Source organism: Bos indicus, chromosome 29 (assembly GCF_029378745.1).
Source record: "Bos indicus isolate NIAB-ARS_2022 breed Sahiwal x Tharparkar chromosome 29, NIAB-ARS_B.indTharparkar_mat_pri_1.0, whole genome shotgun sequence".
In the NCBI taxonomy this organism is placed as follows: domain Eukaryota; kingdom Metazoa; phylum Chordata; class Mammalia; order Artiodactyla; family Bovidae; genus Bos; species Bos indicus.
Genome location: NC_091788.1, coordinates 12,319,588 through 12,334,395, shown reverse-complemented (window position 1 = coordinate 12,334,395; position 14,808 = coordinate 12,319,588). Strand labels below are relative to the sequence as shown.

Below are 14,808 nucleotides of genomic sequence, written 5' to 3'. Positions count from 1 at the left end.
GGGAGTCATTTCAGTGTAAATGTTTTATTTAAAAAAATCAGTTGAAAACATGTTCAGAAACAAATTATCACTGGGAAAACAGAACTAAGGGGTTGAATTGGCTCAACTGCTTGGAGATTTTTTTAAATGTTCAAAGTGGTTTTCATAAAATGGGATTATCATTGACACTTCGAACTGGTCTTGATGGAATGGCTGCCTTGATGGGCTTGAAAGTTGTAGGAATCCCGAGGTTTTAGGTTGGGTCATAAAATTAAACAACAAGGTCTCTTTAAAGCACACCTCTGGGTATAAAAGTATATTTTTCTTTATGGACTTCTCTCCCGCCCCACATGAAAATATTAGGATAAAAAGTAAAAAGAAGAAAAAACTACATGTATATTTATGGCAAGTCCCTTTGCTGTCTACCTGAAATTTTACAATATTGTTAATTGGCCACTCTGAAGGGAGAGCCCGGCAACCCACTCCAGTATTCTTGCCTGGAGAATCCCATGGACAGAGGAGCCTTGGGGTGCCACAATCCATCGGGTTGCAAATAGTCCAACACAGCTGGAGTGACTTAGCACAGTATGTATCCTCCAGTACAAAATAAGTTAATTTTAGAAAAAAATTTTCCTTAAAAGTGATACTTTTTTTTTTAATTAGTATTGACTGTCAACCGTAGTTCTAGATGACAAAGGAATACACTGAAATCAGGTGAGTTCCTGAGGCTGCAGCTAGGAGTCCACACAGAGACAGATAATCAATGAAACCCCCAGAAGGATGGGGGCTGTATAATCACAGAACACGTCTCTATTAAGTACCATTCTTTGATCACCATTTCCAAGGCAGTCACTTGCAAGTGGAAGCTGATCACTTCCACTTGCAAAGGCAGTTATTACAAATCCTGTGAGACGACATCTGCCTAAAAGATAACAGTGCATTGAGGAGTTTTCACCAAGAATCCTCATCCTCTTTCTCTCCAGGTATCCTAAAACATTGTCTGTTTTGGCTCCCAAAACAGACAGTAACTCCTACAGATGAAAAGTCTCTTCCTACCCACAAATGTCTACCTTGTCTAAGACAGGTGTTTTGCCTCTTCCCAATCACCAACATGGACAGGAGATAATTGCAAAATGACTCTCCCACCATTGCAAAATTATTATTTCTGATAGAGAGATTCTGGTCTGCAGGGACCAAGACTCTCCATTTCCTCTGCTCAGTAGGGTTGAGACTCCACTTTCAAATAAAAGTATATTTATTTGAGTATAACTGCTTTACAATGTTGAGTTAGTTTCTGCTGTAATTAGTGAATCAGCCATACATATACACATATCCCCTCCTGCTTTGACCTCCCTCCCAACCCCATCGCCATCCTACCCCTCAGGTCACCACAGGGCACTGAACTGAGCTCTTTGTACTATAGAGCAGGTTCCTACTAACTATCTTACACATGGTTGTGTATGTATTGAATGAATTTATTCTTTTTAAAATTATTTATTTTAATTGGAGGCTAATTACTTTACAATATCGTTGTGGTTTTTGCCATACATGGACATGAATCAGCCATGAGTGTACATGTATCCCCCCATCCTGAACCCCACTCCCACCTCCCTCCCCACCCCATCCCTCTGGGTTGTCCCAGAGCACCAGCTTGGAGTGTTCTGCTTCATGCATCGAACTTGCACTGGTCATCTGTTTTACGTACAGTAATATATATGTTTCAATGCTGTTCTCTCAAATCATGCCACCCTGGCCTTCTCCCATATAGTCCAAAAGCCTGTTCTTTACATCTGTGTCTCTTTTGCTGTCTTGCATATAGGGTCATCATTACCGTCTTTCTAAATTCTATATATATGCATTAATATGAAGGGCAGGGAAGCCTGGCGTGCTGCAGTCCATGGGGTTTCAAAGAGTCGGACACGACTGAGTGACTGAACTGAACTGAAATACTCTATTGGTGTTTCTCTTTCTGACTTACTTCACTCTGTACAATAGGCTCCAGTTTCACCCACGTCATTAGAACTGACTCAGATGGGTTCTTTTTCATACCTGAGTAACTTTCCATTGTGTATATGTACGACAACTTCCTTATCCATTCATGTGCTGATGGACATCTAGGTTGCCGCCATGTCCTAGCTATTGTAAACAGTGCTGCAGTGAGCATTGGGGTACATGTGTCTCTTTCAATTCTGGTTTCCTCGGTGTATATACCCAACAGTGGGATTGCTGGGTCATATGGCAGTTCTATTTCCAGTTTTTTAAGGCATCTCCACATTGTTCTCCATAGTGGCTGTACTAGTTTTGAATGAGTTTATTCTATAGCCTCTGCATAGACAATCTCACCCACCGTGATCAACAAATCTACTTATTCCCTGTTTGAGATTGTGTGGGGACCAATTTTGAGCATAATGCTCATTAATAGGCCACACAGGCCCCTCCGAACAGACTTGAGGGACTCAAGGACCATCCTGAGTAGAGGCTACTGTCCCTGTTGTTCTTAGCCATTAGCAGTGGTCCCTCCCCACTTCATTCCCCACTTCCCAGGGCTCATCTGGTTTGCAGGGATGAGGTTTACAGCGAAACTAACACTACAGGATACATTTGTACTCTGAGCAATGAAAACACTGACATCTGGAAGGCCTGGAATGCTCACTGTCACTTGCTGCCCTTTGCCCATCTGCTGGCTGCCTCGTCCTCCCTAAAAGCTCCCAAGATTTCTTTGTGGCTTTTCCAAAACTTCCAGCCTCCTCCTTGAGTCAAAAAGTCTTTCTAATTCTAGTATCTTCTATGCAAAAGAGAAAAAAAAGGGTAAGGGGCACAGAATGCAAGACTGTCAGATTCAAGATTCGATTTAAAGCTCAAGACTAGGGAGCCTGGAGACTTGATTCTAGTCTCACCCCAGCCAATTCCAATCGAATGCTTTTAGTCACATCACTTACACTTGGTCTTCTCATCTGTCAAAATGCATATTTAATGAGATCAAGCAAAAGGAAGTGCTCTGGAAAGTTAAAATTTAGTACATATGTCAGATGCCACAAACCTATTACACAGTAGGTCTCATACTATAGTTTTGAGATTTCAGACAAAATCATGGATTTCAGAGGACATTTTCCTTCATGTCATAACATGTTAGAAACTTCAGCCTCAAACCTTGATTCCATATCTAATGAGATATTAATCAATCCCCTCAATCCTACCTCCAAACCGTCTCTCTAGAATGTCTGTGTGTCCCTCTTTGTCACCACTGTCATTGACATGAATGAGGTTCTCTCTAAACTGGTTCCCTCCCTCTCATCTTGCCTTCTGTCAATGAATTAGCCACACCAGCTATCACAGAGCTCTTTCTAAAATGGTCAACCCATGTCATCTCTCCTTCATTAAAGTCTTTTGCTTGGCACCTCATCCACTACAGCATAAAGCTCACATCTTAGTGAAGAAAGCCACTCCTTCCACAGACTTGCTCTCCTGAGAGCCTCTCTTTTCACTGTCTGCTTTCTGGAGAACTAGTGACTTTGCACAGACTTCCTTCCTTTTTGTCCACCGACTCCATTCATTCTTCTAACACACCTTCAAACACTGCCACCACTGGGAATCCTCCTGAACTTCACAGACTGAATTAATGACCACCCCGCTATTCTCACAGCACCTTCTAGACACCTCTTATTCCAATAGTTCTCACATGGGCCTGAAATATTTTGGGTCCTTGTTTTGCTGTAGGTATCAGTATTAAGGGGCTTCCCAGGTGGCTCAGTGGTAAAGAATCTATCTGCCAATGCAGGAGATGTGGGATCAATCTCTGGGTTGGGAAGATCTCCTGGAGAAGGAAATGGCCAGCATTCTTGCCTGGGACATGCCATGTTCAGAGGGGTTTTTAGTCCACTGGGGCACAAAGACCCGGTCATGACTGAATGACTGACCACGCACACACCATTAAGACCCAGTGTAGCATTTCTAATGGCTTGGTTCTACTGAATCATGAAAGACTCAGCACAAATCCATGAACAACACATCTGACAGCTCTTGGGCAAGAAGCCATCCCTATCCTACTTTCGGTAATGACCTATGTCATAAAGGCAACACCCTTGGGTTAAGCCTGAATCACAGACTCCTCCTCCACAAACAGATTTAGTTTCTGGGAGCCTGTCTGGTTCCTCCACTTTAAAACTGAACTGAACGGGGACTTCAGGGCTTATATATCCATGATGGCAAAGTAGTACTACAGAGTTACTTTGCCCAGGTATAAATCAAGGTGAGTAGAACTCTGTTGCCCTGATTTTGGTTCTTTCCTTCTACAATATAAGGATAACCATTGTAACTTCTAGATAGGTAGCTAGCTGCCAGGTAACTATACTGTGAAGATCTCTGAATAAATTATTGGAGACAACGATAGGTTAGGAATATTTCCAGCCAGGAGAGGGATGTATAAGCATATCTTTCTTGTGCATCAACTGCATAGCAGGCAAAGTTAGAAGGCTTGAATTCTCCTGAAGTTTTGGCCTAGTCCTGTTCACTGAATGCTGTAAAGGGTAAAATTAACAGTTAATTTGGGGACTTCCTTGGTGGTTCAGTGATTAGGAATCTGAGCTTTCACTGCAGGGCACACGGAACTGAGATCCCACATGCCATGTGGGGTAGCAAAAAAAAAAAAAAAAAAGTATTCTGAAAGTGATTCTAAATACAAAGTCTGAAAGTCAAAGTCAAAGTCGCTCAGTCGTGTCCGACTCTTTGCGACCCCACGGTCCATGCAATTCTCTAGGCCAGAATACTGGAATGGGCAGCCTTGCCCTTCTCCACGGGATCTTCCCAACCCAGATCGAACCCAAGTCTTCCACATTGCAGGTGAATTCTTGACCAGCTGAGCCACAAGGGAAGGCAAAGTCTAATGCTGGGTAATTTCCATTCAAATCCAAAGCCAGAAAAGGAAAGGGGATCTTATTAGACATAAGTTTCATGGGGCATTTACGTGACAATTAATGAATCTACAACAAAGGTAGGTAGAGTTATCCAAAAATATATGTCAAACAATAACAACATCTGCATGGGACAGACAGCCCAAGCTTTCCCGAAAAAGAAACACTCCAGTCCTTCCCACGTTAATCATGCTTCCTCATACAGGAATTACTCTTCCTTAGCCCCAGAAGTTGGGCATGACAACCTGGGGCCTAGGGACAGTTTACACTTAGAAGGACTTGTCAAAATTGATTATATAGCACATCACTTTGCATTAAGTCCTTTAAACCAGCCCAACCAGTCTTCACAATTCTCTGTGAGCTGAAAATTACAGGATCATCCTTCTTAATGATACTGATAAAGGAACTCAGCAAGAGTCAATTCTGTGGAGCTTGTGAGCCTTCATACTCCATTCTGGGCAAAGTAGAATCAGCAAACTTTATGTACCTTAATAACTGGGTGAATTATTTGCAGTGAAGCAGTGAAGCCAAGTTGCCCATTTCTACACAGTTTCACTTACTGCTAAATGAACATATGAATATTTAAATATTTGTTGTTCAGTCGCTAAGTCATTTCCAACTCTTTGCCACCCCATGGACTGTAGCCTGCCAGGCTTCCCTGTCCTTCATTATCTCCCAGAGCTTGCTCAGACTCATGTCCATTGACTTGGTGATGCCATCCAACTATCTCATCCTCCATTGTCCTCTTCTCCTATTGCCTTCAAACTTTCTCAGCATCATGGCCTTTTCCAATGAGACGGCTCTTTGTATCAGGTGGCCAAAGTATTGGAGCTTCAGCTTCAGCATCAGTCCTTCCAATGAATATTCAGGGTTGATTTCCTTTAGGATTGACTGATTTGATCTCCTTGCTGTGCAAGGGGCTCTCAAGAGTCTTCTGCAGCACCACAATTCAAAAGCATCGATTCTTTGGTACTCAGCCTTCTTTATGGTCCAATTCTCACATCTGTACGTGACTACTGGAAAAACCATAGCTTTGACAATACGGACCTTTGTCAGCAAAGTCTCTCCTTCTTAACATGCTGTCTAGGTTTGTCACTGCTTTCCTTCCAAGGAGCAAGCGTCTTTTAATTTTATGTCTGCAGCCACTGTCTGCAGTGATTTTGGAGAAAATATAGTTTGTCACTGTTCCCATTTTTTCCTCCATCTATTTGCCATGAAGTGATGCAACGAGATGCCATGATCTTAGTTTTCTGAATGTTGAGTTTTAAGCCGGCTTTTTCACTCTCTTCTTTCACTTTCATCAAGAGGCTCTTTAGTTCCTCTTCATTTTCTGCCATAAGGGTGGTGTCATCTGCATATCTGAGGTTATTGATATTTCTCCTGGCAATCTTGATTCCAGCTTGTGCTTCTTCCAGCCCAGCATTTCTCATGATGTACTCTGCAAAGAAGTTAAATAAGCAGAGTGACAACATATAGCCTTGACGTACTCCTTTCCCAATTTTGAAAGAGTCGGTTATTCCATGTCCAGTTCTGTTTCTTCTTGACCTACATACAAGTTTCTCAGGAAGCAGGTAAAAGTGGTTTGGTATTCCTGTCTCTTTAAGAATTTTCCAGAGTTTGTTGTGATCCACACAGTCAAAAGCTTTATCATAGTCAATGAAGCAGAAGCAGATATTTTCCTGGAATTCCCTTGCTTTTCCTATGATCCAGTAGATGTTGGCAATTTGGTCTTTGGTTCCCCTGCCTTCTCTAAATCCAGCTTGTACATCTGGAAGTTTTCAGTTTATGTACTGTTGAAGCCTAGATTGAAGGATTTTAAGTATTACCTAGGTAGCATGTGAAATGAGTGCAATTGTGCAGCTGTTTGAACATTCTTTGGCATTGCCTTTCTTTGGGATTGGAATGAAAACTGACCTTTTCCAATCCTGTGGCCACTGCCGAGTTTTACAAATTTGCTGACATATTGAGTGCAGGACTTTAACAGCATCATCTTTTAGGATTTTTAAATAGATTTAAATAAATCTTCATTAAAAAAAGAGAGCATGATACTTTATATACCATAATGTCAGATCAGAAGCCATGCAACTTGTGTCTGAGAATTAAACTGCTTTTTAGAACGCCAAATAAAACAAAACAAACTTTTTTTAAATTGCAGAAATGACACAGATTCATTATAGAAAAAAGGAAGAGAAAAGAGAGAACAAAATAGGTCAATCAAACTTATGGTTATTTCCTTCTATGAATGTTTTTAACGAAGTTGAGATCACACCGCACAAAAAAATTTGTTCTTTACTATTTCAAATGCTGTAAGTGCACACATTTTCCTGTGTTTTAATAGCTCCTTGTCCAGGGCATTTTAATGATTCTTTAAAACTTTACTGAGTAGGTATACTATAAATTACATAACATTGCCCCATTGTTGAAAATTTGTGATACAGTATTTCAAATTTTAAGATTGGATGCTTAAGCTATGATGTATATGATTTTCCCAAATAATTTAGATGACAAAACATACTAATAAGGGTCAGAAACACCTAAATAATTTTTATTATATATAGGCTAGTGGTTATGAGTTAATTCTTTAGAGTTAGTATACTCAGTGGCTTGACAGTATGGTTCTGTCTCATCTGAGCGCCTCTCCGAGTTATATAATCTTCACAACATATGAAATTTTCTTATTCACTCAATGAAAATAAGAGTTACAGTTACTAGGTAATCACTAAATTAGTGTCATTAAAGTACTTAGTGCAGTGTTTGTCACACAATAGTCAGTAAATGTTAGCTATTTAAGAACAATTACTGCTGTTATTAGTATTTTTTATTTGAAATTATTGGCAGTCATTATTGTTGTTATTAGTAGTAACTTATTAATCATATGATTTTTCTGGACTGTGGCTCTATGGTCAGAGAGACCAAATGATATTTACTGATTAATTTAGACCTACCCAATTCTTTTAAAATACATCATTTAAGGAGAAAATAATTTTTCATTTTGGGATATGATTTCAGAAGGCAGCTACAGAAAGTTATTTTCTGGTGAAGTCACCACTTAATTGAAACAGTCTGTCTCAGGAAAAGACCCTGATGCTGGGAACGATTGAAGGCAAAAGGAGAAGGGGGTAGCAGAGAATGAGATGGTTAGGTAACACCATTGACTCAATGGACATGAATTTGAGCAAACTCTGGGAGATAGTGAAAGGCAGAGGAGCCTGGAGGACTGCAGTCCATGGTGTTGCAAAGAGTCAGACATGATTAAGCGACTAAGCAACAACAACAATCTTAAGATTGGTAGAGAGCTAAGGAATAATTTTGTGTTACATCTCTCCTCTTAGTCTAACCAGATTATCAGGTGACTTTCAACTATTATTGAACATCTCACCCACTGGGGAACTTCTTACCTACCAAGGTAGCTCTTACACTTAGAAAATTCATTTTATATTGAGCCAAAATATGTCTCACTGTAGCTTCAATATATTAATAATAAGCCCACACAGATCACCGCCAACGAGCTTTAACATTGAGGTTTCAATACAGCGAATTGATGGGGGATCACAACTTCTACTGGATTTACTTCTGAGTTTAAAAGAGGCTGCTGAGAGTCCAAAGGCAGTAAAGTCGTTTCTCACTACTGGTGAGAACTGAGAAGACTAATTTGTTCATTTGGAGTAGGAAATGGTAACCCACTCCCGTATCCTTGCCAGGAGAATTCCATGGCCAGAGGAGCCTGGCAGGCTACAGTCCGTGGGGTCGCCAAGAGTCAGACATGACTGAGCGACTAATGCCACGCCACACCATGTATTCATTATCGTGTGTGCTTTTCTGCAAACTGAATCATCTAAAATAAACGGAAAGCTTAATGATTTTTCTTGGGAAAAGTTTTTCTAAAGCTAGAATTCTAAAAAGGGCTTTTAAAAAGTTCATTTGGAAGCTCCTTGACAGTTTCATGTTTCATCTGGGGAGCAGAATGGGGGACAGGCGGCCTTGGGACAAGTTTTGGCGGAGTTGGTAAGCTTGCAGCTCACCTTCTAAGGGCATCTGCTTCTCCATAACTGAACCATTTTCTACAAGGAAGTGATTGCTTAACTATTAAGAAATTGACATCAAATGGCAACCTTGGTAAACAAGGGCCTATATGAGTCACAAAATAGTATCTCTCGATACTGTTGATCGTTATCTCTACAGATTTGTTTTATGGCCATCAGGCATACATACCATATTCACATTATTAGAAAAGTAGAATTTCTCTGCATAAAGATAACCTGACTAGAGTTGCTATTATTTTTCTACTTGCTGTCTTTAGCACAGAAGCTGGTAAGTAGCTGGTACTCAATAAATACTCTGGCTGACTGGGTAACTATTCATTCCTGGGAGTCACAGATAAATGCCTAGTCCCTCCAACATCTGGTTACCCTGGGAGCTACTCAGACTTTGGGGACCTGCTGTTTACTCTCTCAGCTCCTTTCTCCCCTTCCACTGCCATCACTTCTTTCCTTCAGGCTAACTATCCAGTTTCCTTATCTCTTTCTTACAACTCACAGTTTCAGACCCAATCATCCAAGGAAATTCCAAATGTGCCTTTATTTGTTTGTTTTTAAAGAGAGAGTATCTCATTTCTGTGTCTCTAAGACAGAAGAATAAGAAGCTCCTACACTTCCTATGAAGGTGAACTCATATCTGGACAGCATTCTGTAACAGTAGGAGTTTTCAAATTGCAAATCACAACCCTTCACGGAATAGTGAAATCAACTTAATATATCATGATCAATATTTTTCTTTTAAAAAAGAGTAGACATATCAATGGCTTCCCTCATAGCTCAGTTGGTAAAGATCCGCCTGCAATGCAGAAGACCCTGGTTCGATTCCTGGGTTGGAAAGATCTGCTGGAGAAGGGATAGGCTACCCACTCCAGTATTCTTGGGCTTCCCTTGTGGCTCAGCTGGTAAAGAATCTGCCTGCAATGCAGGAGAGCTGGGTTCAATCCCTGGGTTGGGAAAATCCCCTGGAGAAGGGAAAGGCTACCTGCTCCAGTATTCTGGCCTGGGAAATCCCAGGGACTATATAGTCCATGGGGTCACAAAGAGTCGGACACTACTGAGTGATTTTCACTTTCACACTTTCGGACATATCAAAGGGTATTGCACATAGTAAGAGTGTTGTTTCATAAAAATCTAAATTTCAGTTTTCTAACTGTGGGTACCTGTGTGTGGTTATGTATGTGTATTAATAGATTTATGTATATTTGTCATACACACACTTGTAGGGCATCCCAAGGGTGCACAGAATTTGGCCCAGGTATGGACCTCTAGTCCCCTGATTATCCTGGCACTGTGGCGTAGGGCTCAAACTGCACCAGTGTAAGGGGGTGACTTTGTATATGTGCGTCCTGAGTTTTAAAGTAAAAGTAAAAAGTGTTAGTTGCTCAGGCGTGTCTGACTCTTAGCGACCCCAAATCTCCTCAAGGCCCACCAGGCTCCTCTGTCCATGGAGTTGTCCAGGCAAGAATACTGGAGTAGGTTTCCATTTCCTTCTCCAGGGGGTTTCTTATTGTGAACTGGGGCTTCAAAAGGGTGAGGGTTAGGATTAGGGTTAGGCTTAGGGTTATCAACATTGGTTGACTGGAGTTAAGAAGGAAAGATGAGGTCATAACAATTATGCCACATAAGTACTCTCTTTGGTTCACTTGCAATTTCATATGTATTCATTTTCACATTCTACCAAGAGCTGCTGACCAGTAACTGCTGAGTGAATTATTAAGGACCATTAATTTAGTACTCAAATTAGTGCATTATGAGAGTTTATTAAGCACTTTAGTTTGGCATTCCTCCAGGAGGGCTAGCTGCCATATGGTGTTTGGCTATGTCATACAGCTCTACTGCAGAGGCAGAGATGGAAATTCTGAAATTGTAGGGCAAATTGCTTTTTTTGAAAAAGTCACTGCATCCTCAATGTTTTCTTGAGTATGTCATTATTGTGATTTAGTACTACTCTTGCTTTTAATTATATAGTTTTATCAGTATCTCTTCTATTTTCAATTTTGTTAATGCTTAGTGATAAAACATTTGCATTAAATGTGTTTTGGTCTAATATTTCCCAATCCTTAGGCTGCAAGATACATGTATACTCAAAGATAAATCATCTTTAAACAGGGATAAACATATCCCCCTTGCTAAAGCATATGTAAACATAATCCTCCCCACTCCCACGATTTGTTTTTACAGTCACATTCTTCATCCCCCAGCAGCTTTGTTTGCCACTGGAAATTGAGAGTGATTGGGACAAATGAGACATAGGTTGTTTCTGGACAAAGTGGACTGAAGTCTTAAAAAAAAAAAAAAATCTGAGATTCATTCATTTTACAGATGAAAAGACTGAGGCCCATGGATATGAATTGACTAATCAAGATTAGCAAAGGTACTTGGATAATAGCTCTGCTCTCCAGATTCTCTCTCGCTGCCGTCAAATCACTCAGACTCCAGATACAGCCCAGAACACAGAAGTCTGGAGCAGAAGTCTTCCAAGTATGTGCTTAGTCATTTGTTTTACTTACTATGAGGCTGAACAATATAAAACTACAGATTTGTTAGGTCAAAAGCCTTCAGATATTGGCACTTTCATATGATTCATGCTAAAACAGTGTTATTTTAATAACTCCAGTCTCTGCCACTCTGAGATCCTGATTTTCAAGAAGGAGCAGCAGAGTGTTTGTTAAGATCAAAGGCTTGAGGCAAACTGCTTAAGTTCAAGACTCAGATCTTCCACTGTTTGGCATGTGCCCTGAGCCAGATGACTTACATTTTCTGTCTCTCAGTGTGCTCAAAAAGTAACAGAATACTATATAATGCTAATGTTATTATTATTATTCCTAACACTCAACACACTCACTAGTTAGCCAAATGGTCTTACCAAGTTTGGCAGCTTTCTACACCTGTTCTGAAAGGTGTTTTCTGACACAGAAGTCTTTTCTAGATACAGAAATTTTGGACCCTCTTTTTTGGTAAGACTGGCTATTTACTTGTCCAATTGGCATTTGACTTTACAGTTTTCAGTGGTTCTCTCAAAGGTCCTATTTCGCTCTGCAGACAGCATGGGTTAGTCAGAAAGGCTGAAACATCCTAGCAACAGAAATCAACTGCATGTATGATTTGTTCCTCTGTTTTTACTTCATCTATTTTTGAAAATATGGCTGATCTTTTAAGTGCCCATTATCTTCTCTAGGCAGGTAAGCTAGAGTATTGCTCTAAAAAAGAAGAAAAACGAAGTATCCGAATTTGAAAAATAGCTTTAACTCATGATGTACAGAAAAGTCAACAATTTAAGGGTAGATCAGAATCCAATGAATCCAATTGAATGAATTGAATGAATAATTGAATGAATAAAATGAATCCAATGCAACGTGATGCTGGCTAATTACTTCTCTATAGATGGTGGTGTTCAATTTATTGAGCATCTGTGCATGTTGGAATTTGGGATATTGTGAGTGGTACAATTCCATGATATCTACATAACTCAAAAGCAAAATAGTCCATCTACAAACATCATTAGATGAAATAAAATACCAGTGCAAAATCTCATATTGCAATTAAGTGATGGACCACACTATAGGGTCCCCCAAGCCAGATATGCTTGGATGAAAGTAAATAAACAGATTAGGCCACGTAAGGAATGCCTCTTCAGAATGGGATTTAGAACAAGATTTAGAAGAGAGAGGCTACAGTGATCCTGGGAAAGATTCATTGCCTCCCAGATTTAGGTGTGGGGCTGGAATAAAGTTAATACAACTCTTTCATCAGAAGAATTATTTATGGAACTACTTTTCATTATACTCCTATAATTTCCCACCCAAAATACTAATTCTCATGAAGAAAAAACAGATGGAGCAGAAGAAACTAAATTAATCAGACAAAAAATGATGAGAAGATTTGTTGAGAAATGAACTTTTGTATTTATTTATTCTATTATTTTAAACCATGCTTTGATTAATGGTGTAAATCTTTCTCCTCTCTTGGACCTATGCTTTTCTCTCTCTTTCTCTTGAATCTCAAAGATGCATCTTACCTACTTAAGATGAATTTCAAGTACCAGTATATCCAGTGGCAAGGTATTTCAAGTGAACTGTCTCAGGGAACACCAATTGTAAAAGTATAACAAATAGAACTGTGTGCTTGATCCACAGTCAACCCCTCTACATAATTGTTAAATAAACTATAAAACAGTCAATAAGTTAATAAATAAACTCATGGTTAGGAATAAAAGTTTATTCAAAGATGTTATTTTGCCAACAAAGGTCTGTTTAGTCAAAGCTATGGTTTTTCCAGTAGTCATGTATGGATGTCAGAGCTGGACATAAAGAAAGCTGAGCACCAAAGAATTGATGCTTTTGAACTGTGGTGTTGGAGAAGACTCTTGAGAGTCCCTTGGAAAGCAAGGAGATCCAACCAGTCCATCCTAAAGGAAATCAGTCCTGAATATTCATTGGAAGGATTCATGCTGAAGCTGAAACTCCAATACTTCAGTCACCTGATGTGAAGAACTGACTCATTGGAAAAGATCCTGATGTTGGGAAAGATTGAAGTCAGGAGGAGAAGGGGACGACAGAGGATAAGCTGGTTGGATGGCATCACTGACTCAATGGACATGAGTTTGATCAAGCTCTGGGAGTTGGTGATGGACAGGGAAGCCTGGCATGCTGCAGTCCATGGGGTTGCAAAGAGTTGGACACGACTGAGTGACTGAACTGAACTGAACTACCTAGCATTGCTATGAGTTTGGGGCTTCAAATCACATTTTGATCCATTTATTTGATATTCAGTAATGGATTTTAGGGACTTCCCTGGTGGTCCAGTGGTTAAGAATCTGCCTTCTAATGCAGGGGACTCTGGTTGGATCCCTGGTCAGGGAACTGAGATCCCACATGCTGCACACCACAGTTGAAGAACCCCTGTGCTGCAACAATGACCCGATACAGCCAAATAAATAAATATTTTAAAAAATGGATTTAGATCTCTTTTATATCAGGCATCATTCTAGCTGGTGGATATACATGATCTCATGACATTCACACAATCTCAGTTCAGAAAATTACTAGCTGCATTTAATCTATTCTTGGTTCTCTTGATCCCTGGAGTTTTCTCCTTGGCTGTTTCACTTAGTCTGCCAATTTGCTCATCTACAAAAATAGGACAATGTTGTGAAGAATAATTAAACCAGTTCTTGAAATGACTTGGGACACTAAAGGTGGTAAGTACACAGGTACTGATATTACAAGTTGGTAGTAGGTGAGTGTGGTAAAGAGTAAAGGCTCTGGACACAGCCTTCCTGGATTTGGATCCTAGCTCTTCAAGTCACTAGTGTCCTGTCTTGAGCGAGATACCTCTCCATTGCTCAGTTTCTTCATGTGAAAAGGATTAGTAATAGTACTGACCTGTATCAGTTAGCTCAGGCTGCCATACAAAATGCCATAAACTGAGTAGCTTAAACAACCGAAATGTATTTTCTCCCAGTTCTGGGAGCTAGAGGAGGTTCAAGATCAGGGTGCCATCATGGTTGGGTTCTGCTGAGAGTTCTCTTTCTGGCTTGCAGATAGCTGCCTACTCACTTCATGCTTGCACACTTTTTCCTCAGTGTGTGTGTGTGTGTGTGTGTGTGTGTGTACAGAGGAAAAAAATTCTCTGGTGTCTCATTGTATAAAGGCACTAATCCTATTATGAGGCCCCCATCCTCATGACGTTATCTAAACTTTTAAAAATATATATATACATATTTATTTATTTGGCTGCAGTGGGTCTTAGTTGCAGCATATGAGATCTAGTTCCCTGAACAGGGATTGAACCTGAGCCCCCTGAATTGGGAGCACAGAGTCTTAGCTACTGGATCACCAAGGAAGTACTGTTTATAGATAATTCCTAGAAACCAAACTCCA

General features: G+C 40.1%; 1 protein-coding gene and 1 long non-coding RNA gene across 16 annotated transcripts in view; one reads left to right on the top strand and one right to left on the bottom strand.

Moving 5' to 3' along the window:
* DLG2 (discs large MAGUK scaffold protein 2) overlaps positions 1-14,808 on the bottom strand; it is a 2,332,068-nt gene that overhangs the window by 273,891 nt on the left and 2,043,369 nt on the right. The gene's annotated exons all lie outside the window — the stretch shown is intronic.
* Positions 3,838-11,408, top strand: LOC139180638 (uncharacterized). Its single transcript, XR_011564870.1, has 2 exons — positions 3,838-4,228; positions 11,249-11,408. It is a non-coding gene; the product is annotated as an uncharacterized lncRNA (long non-coding RNA).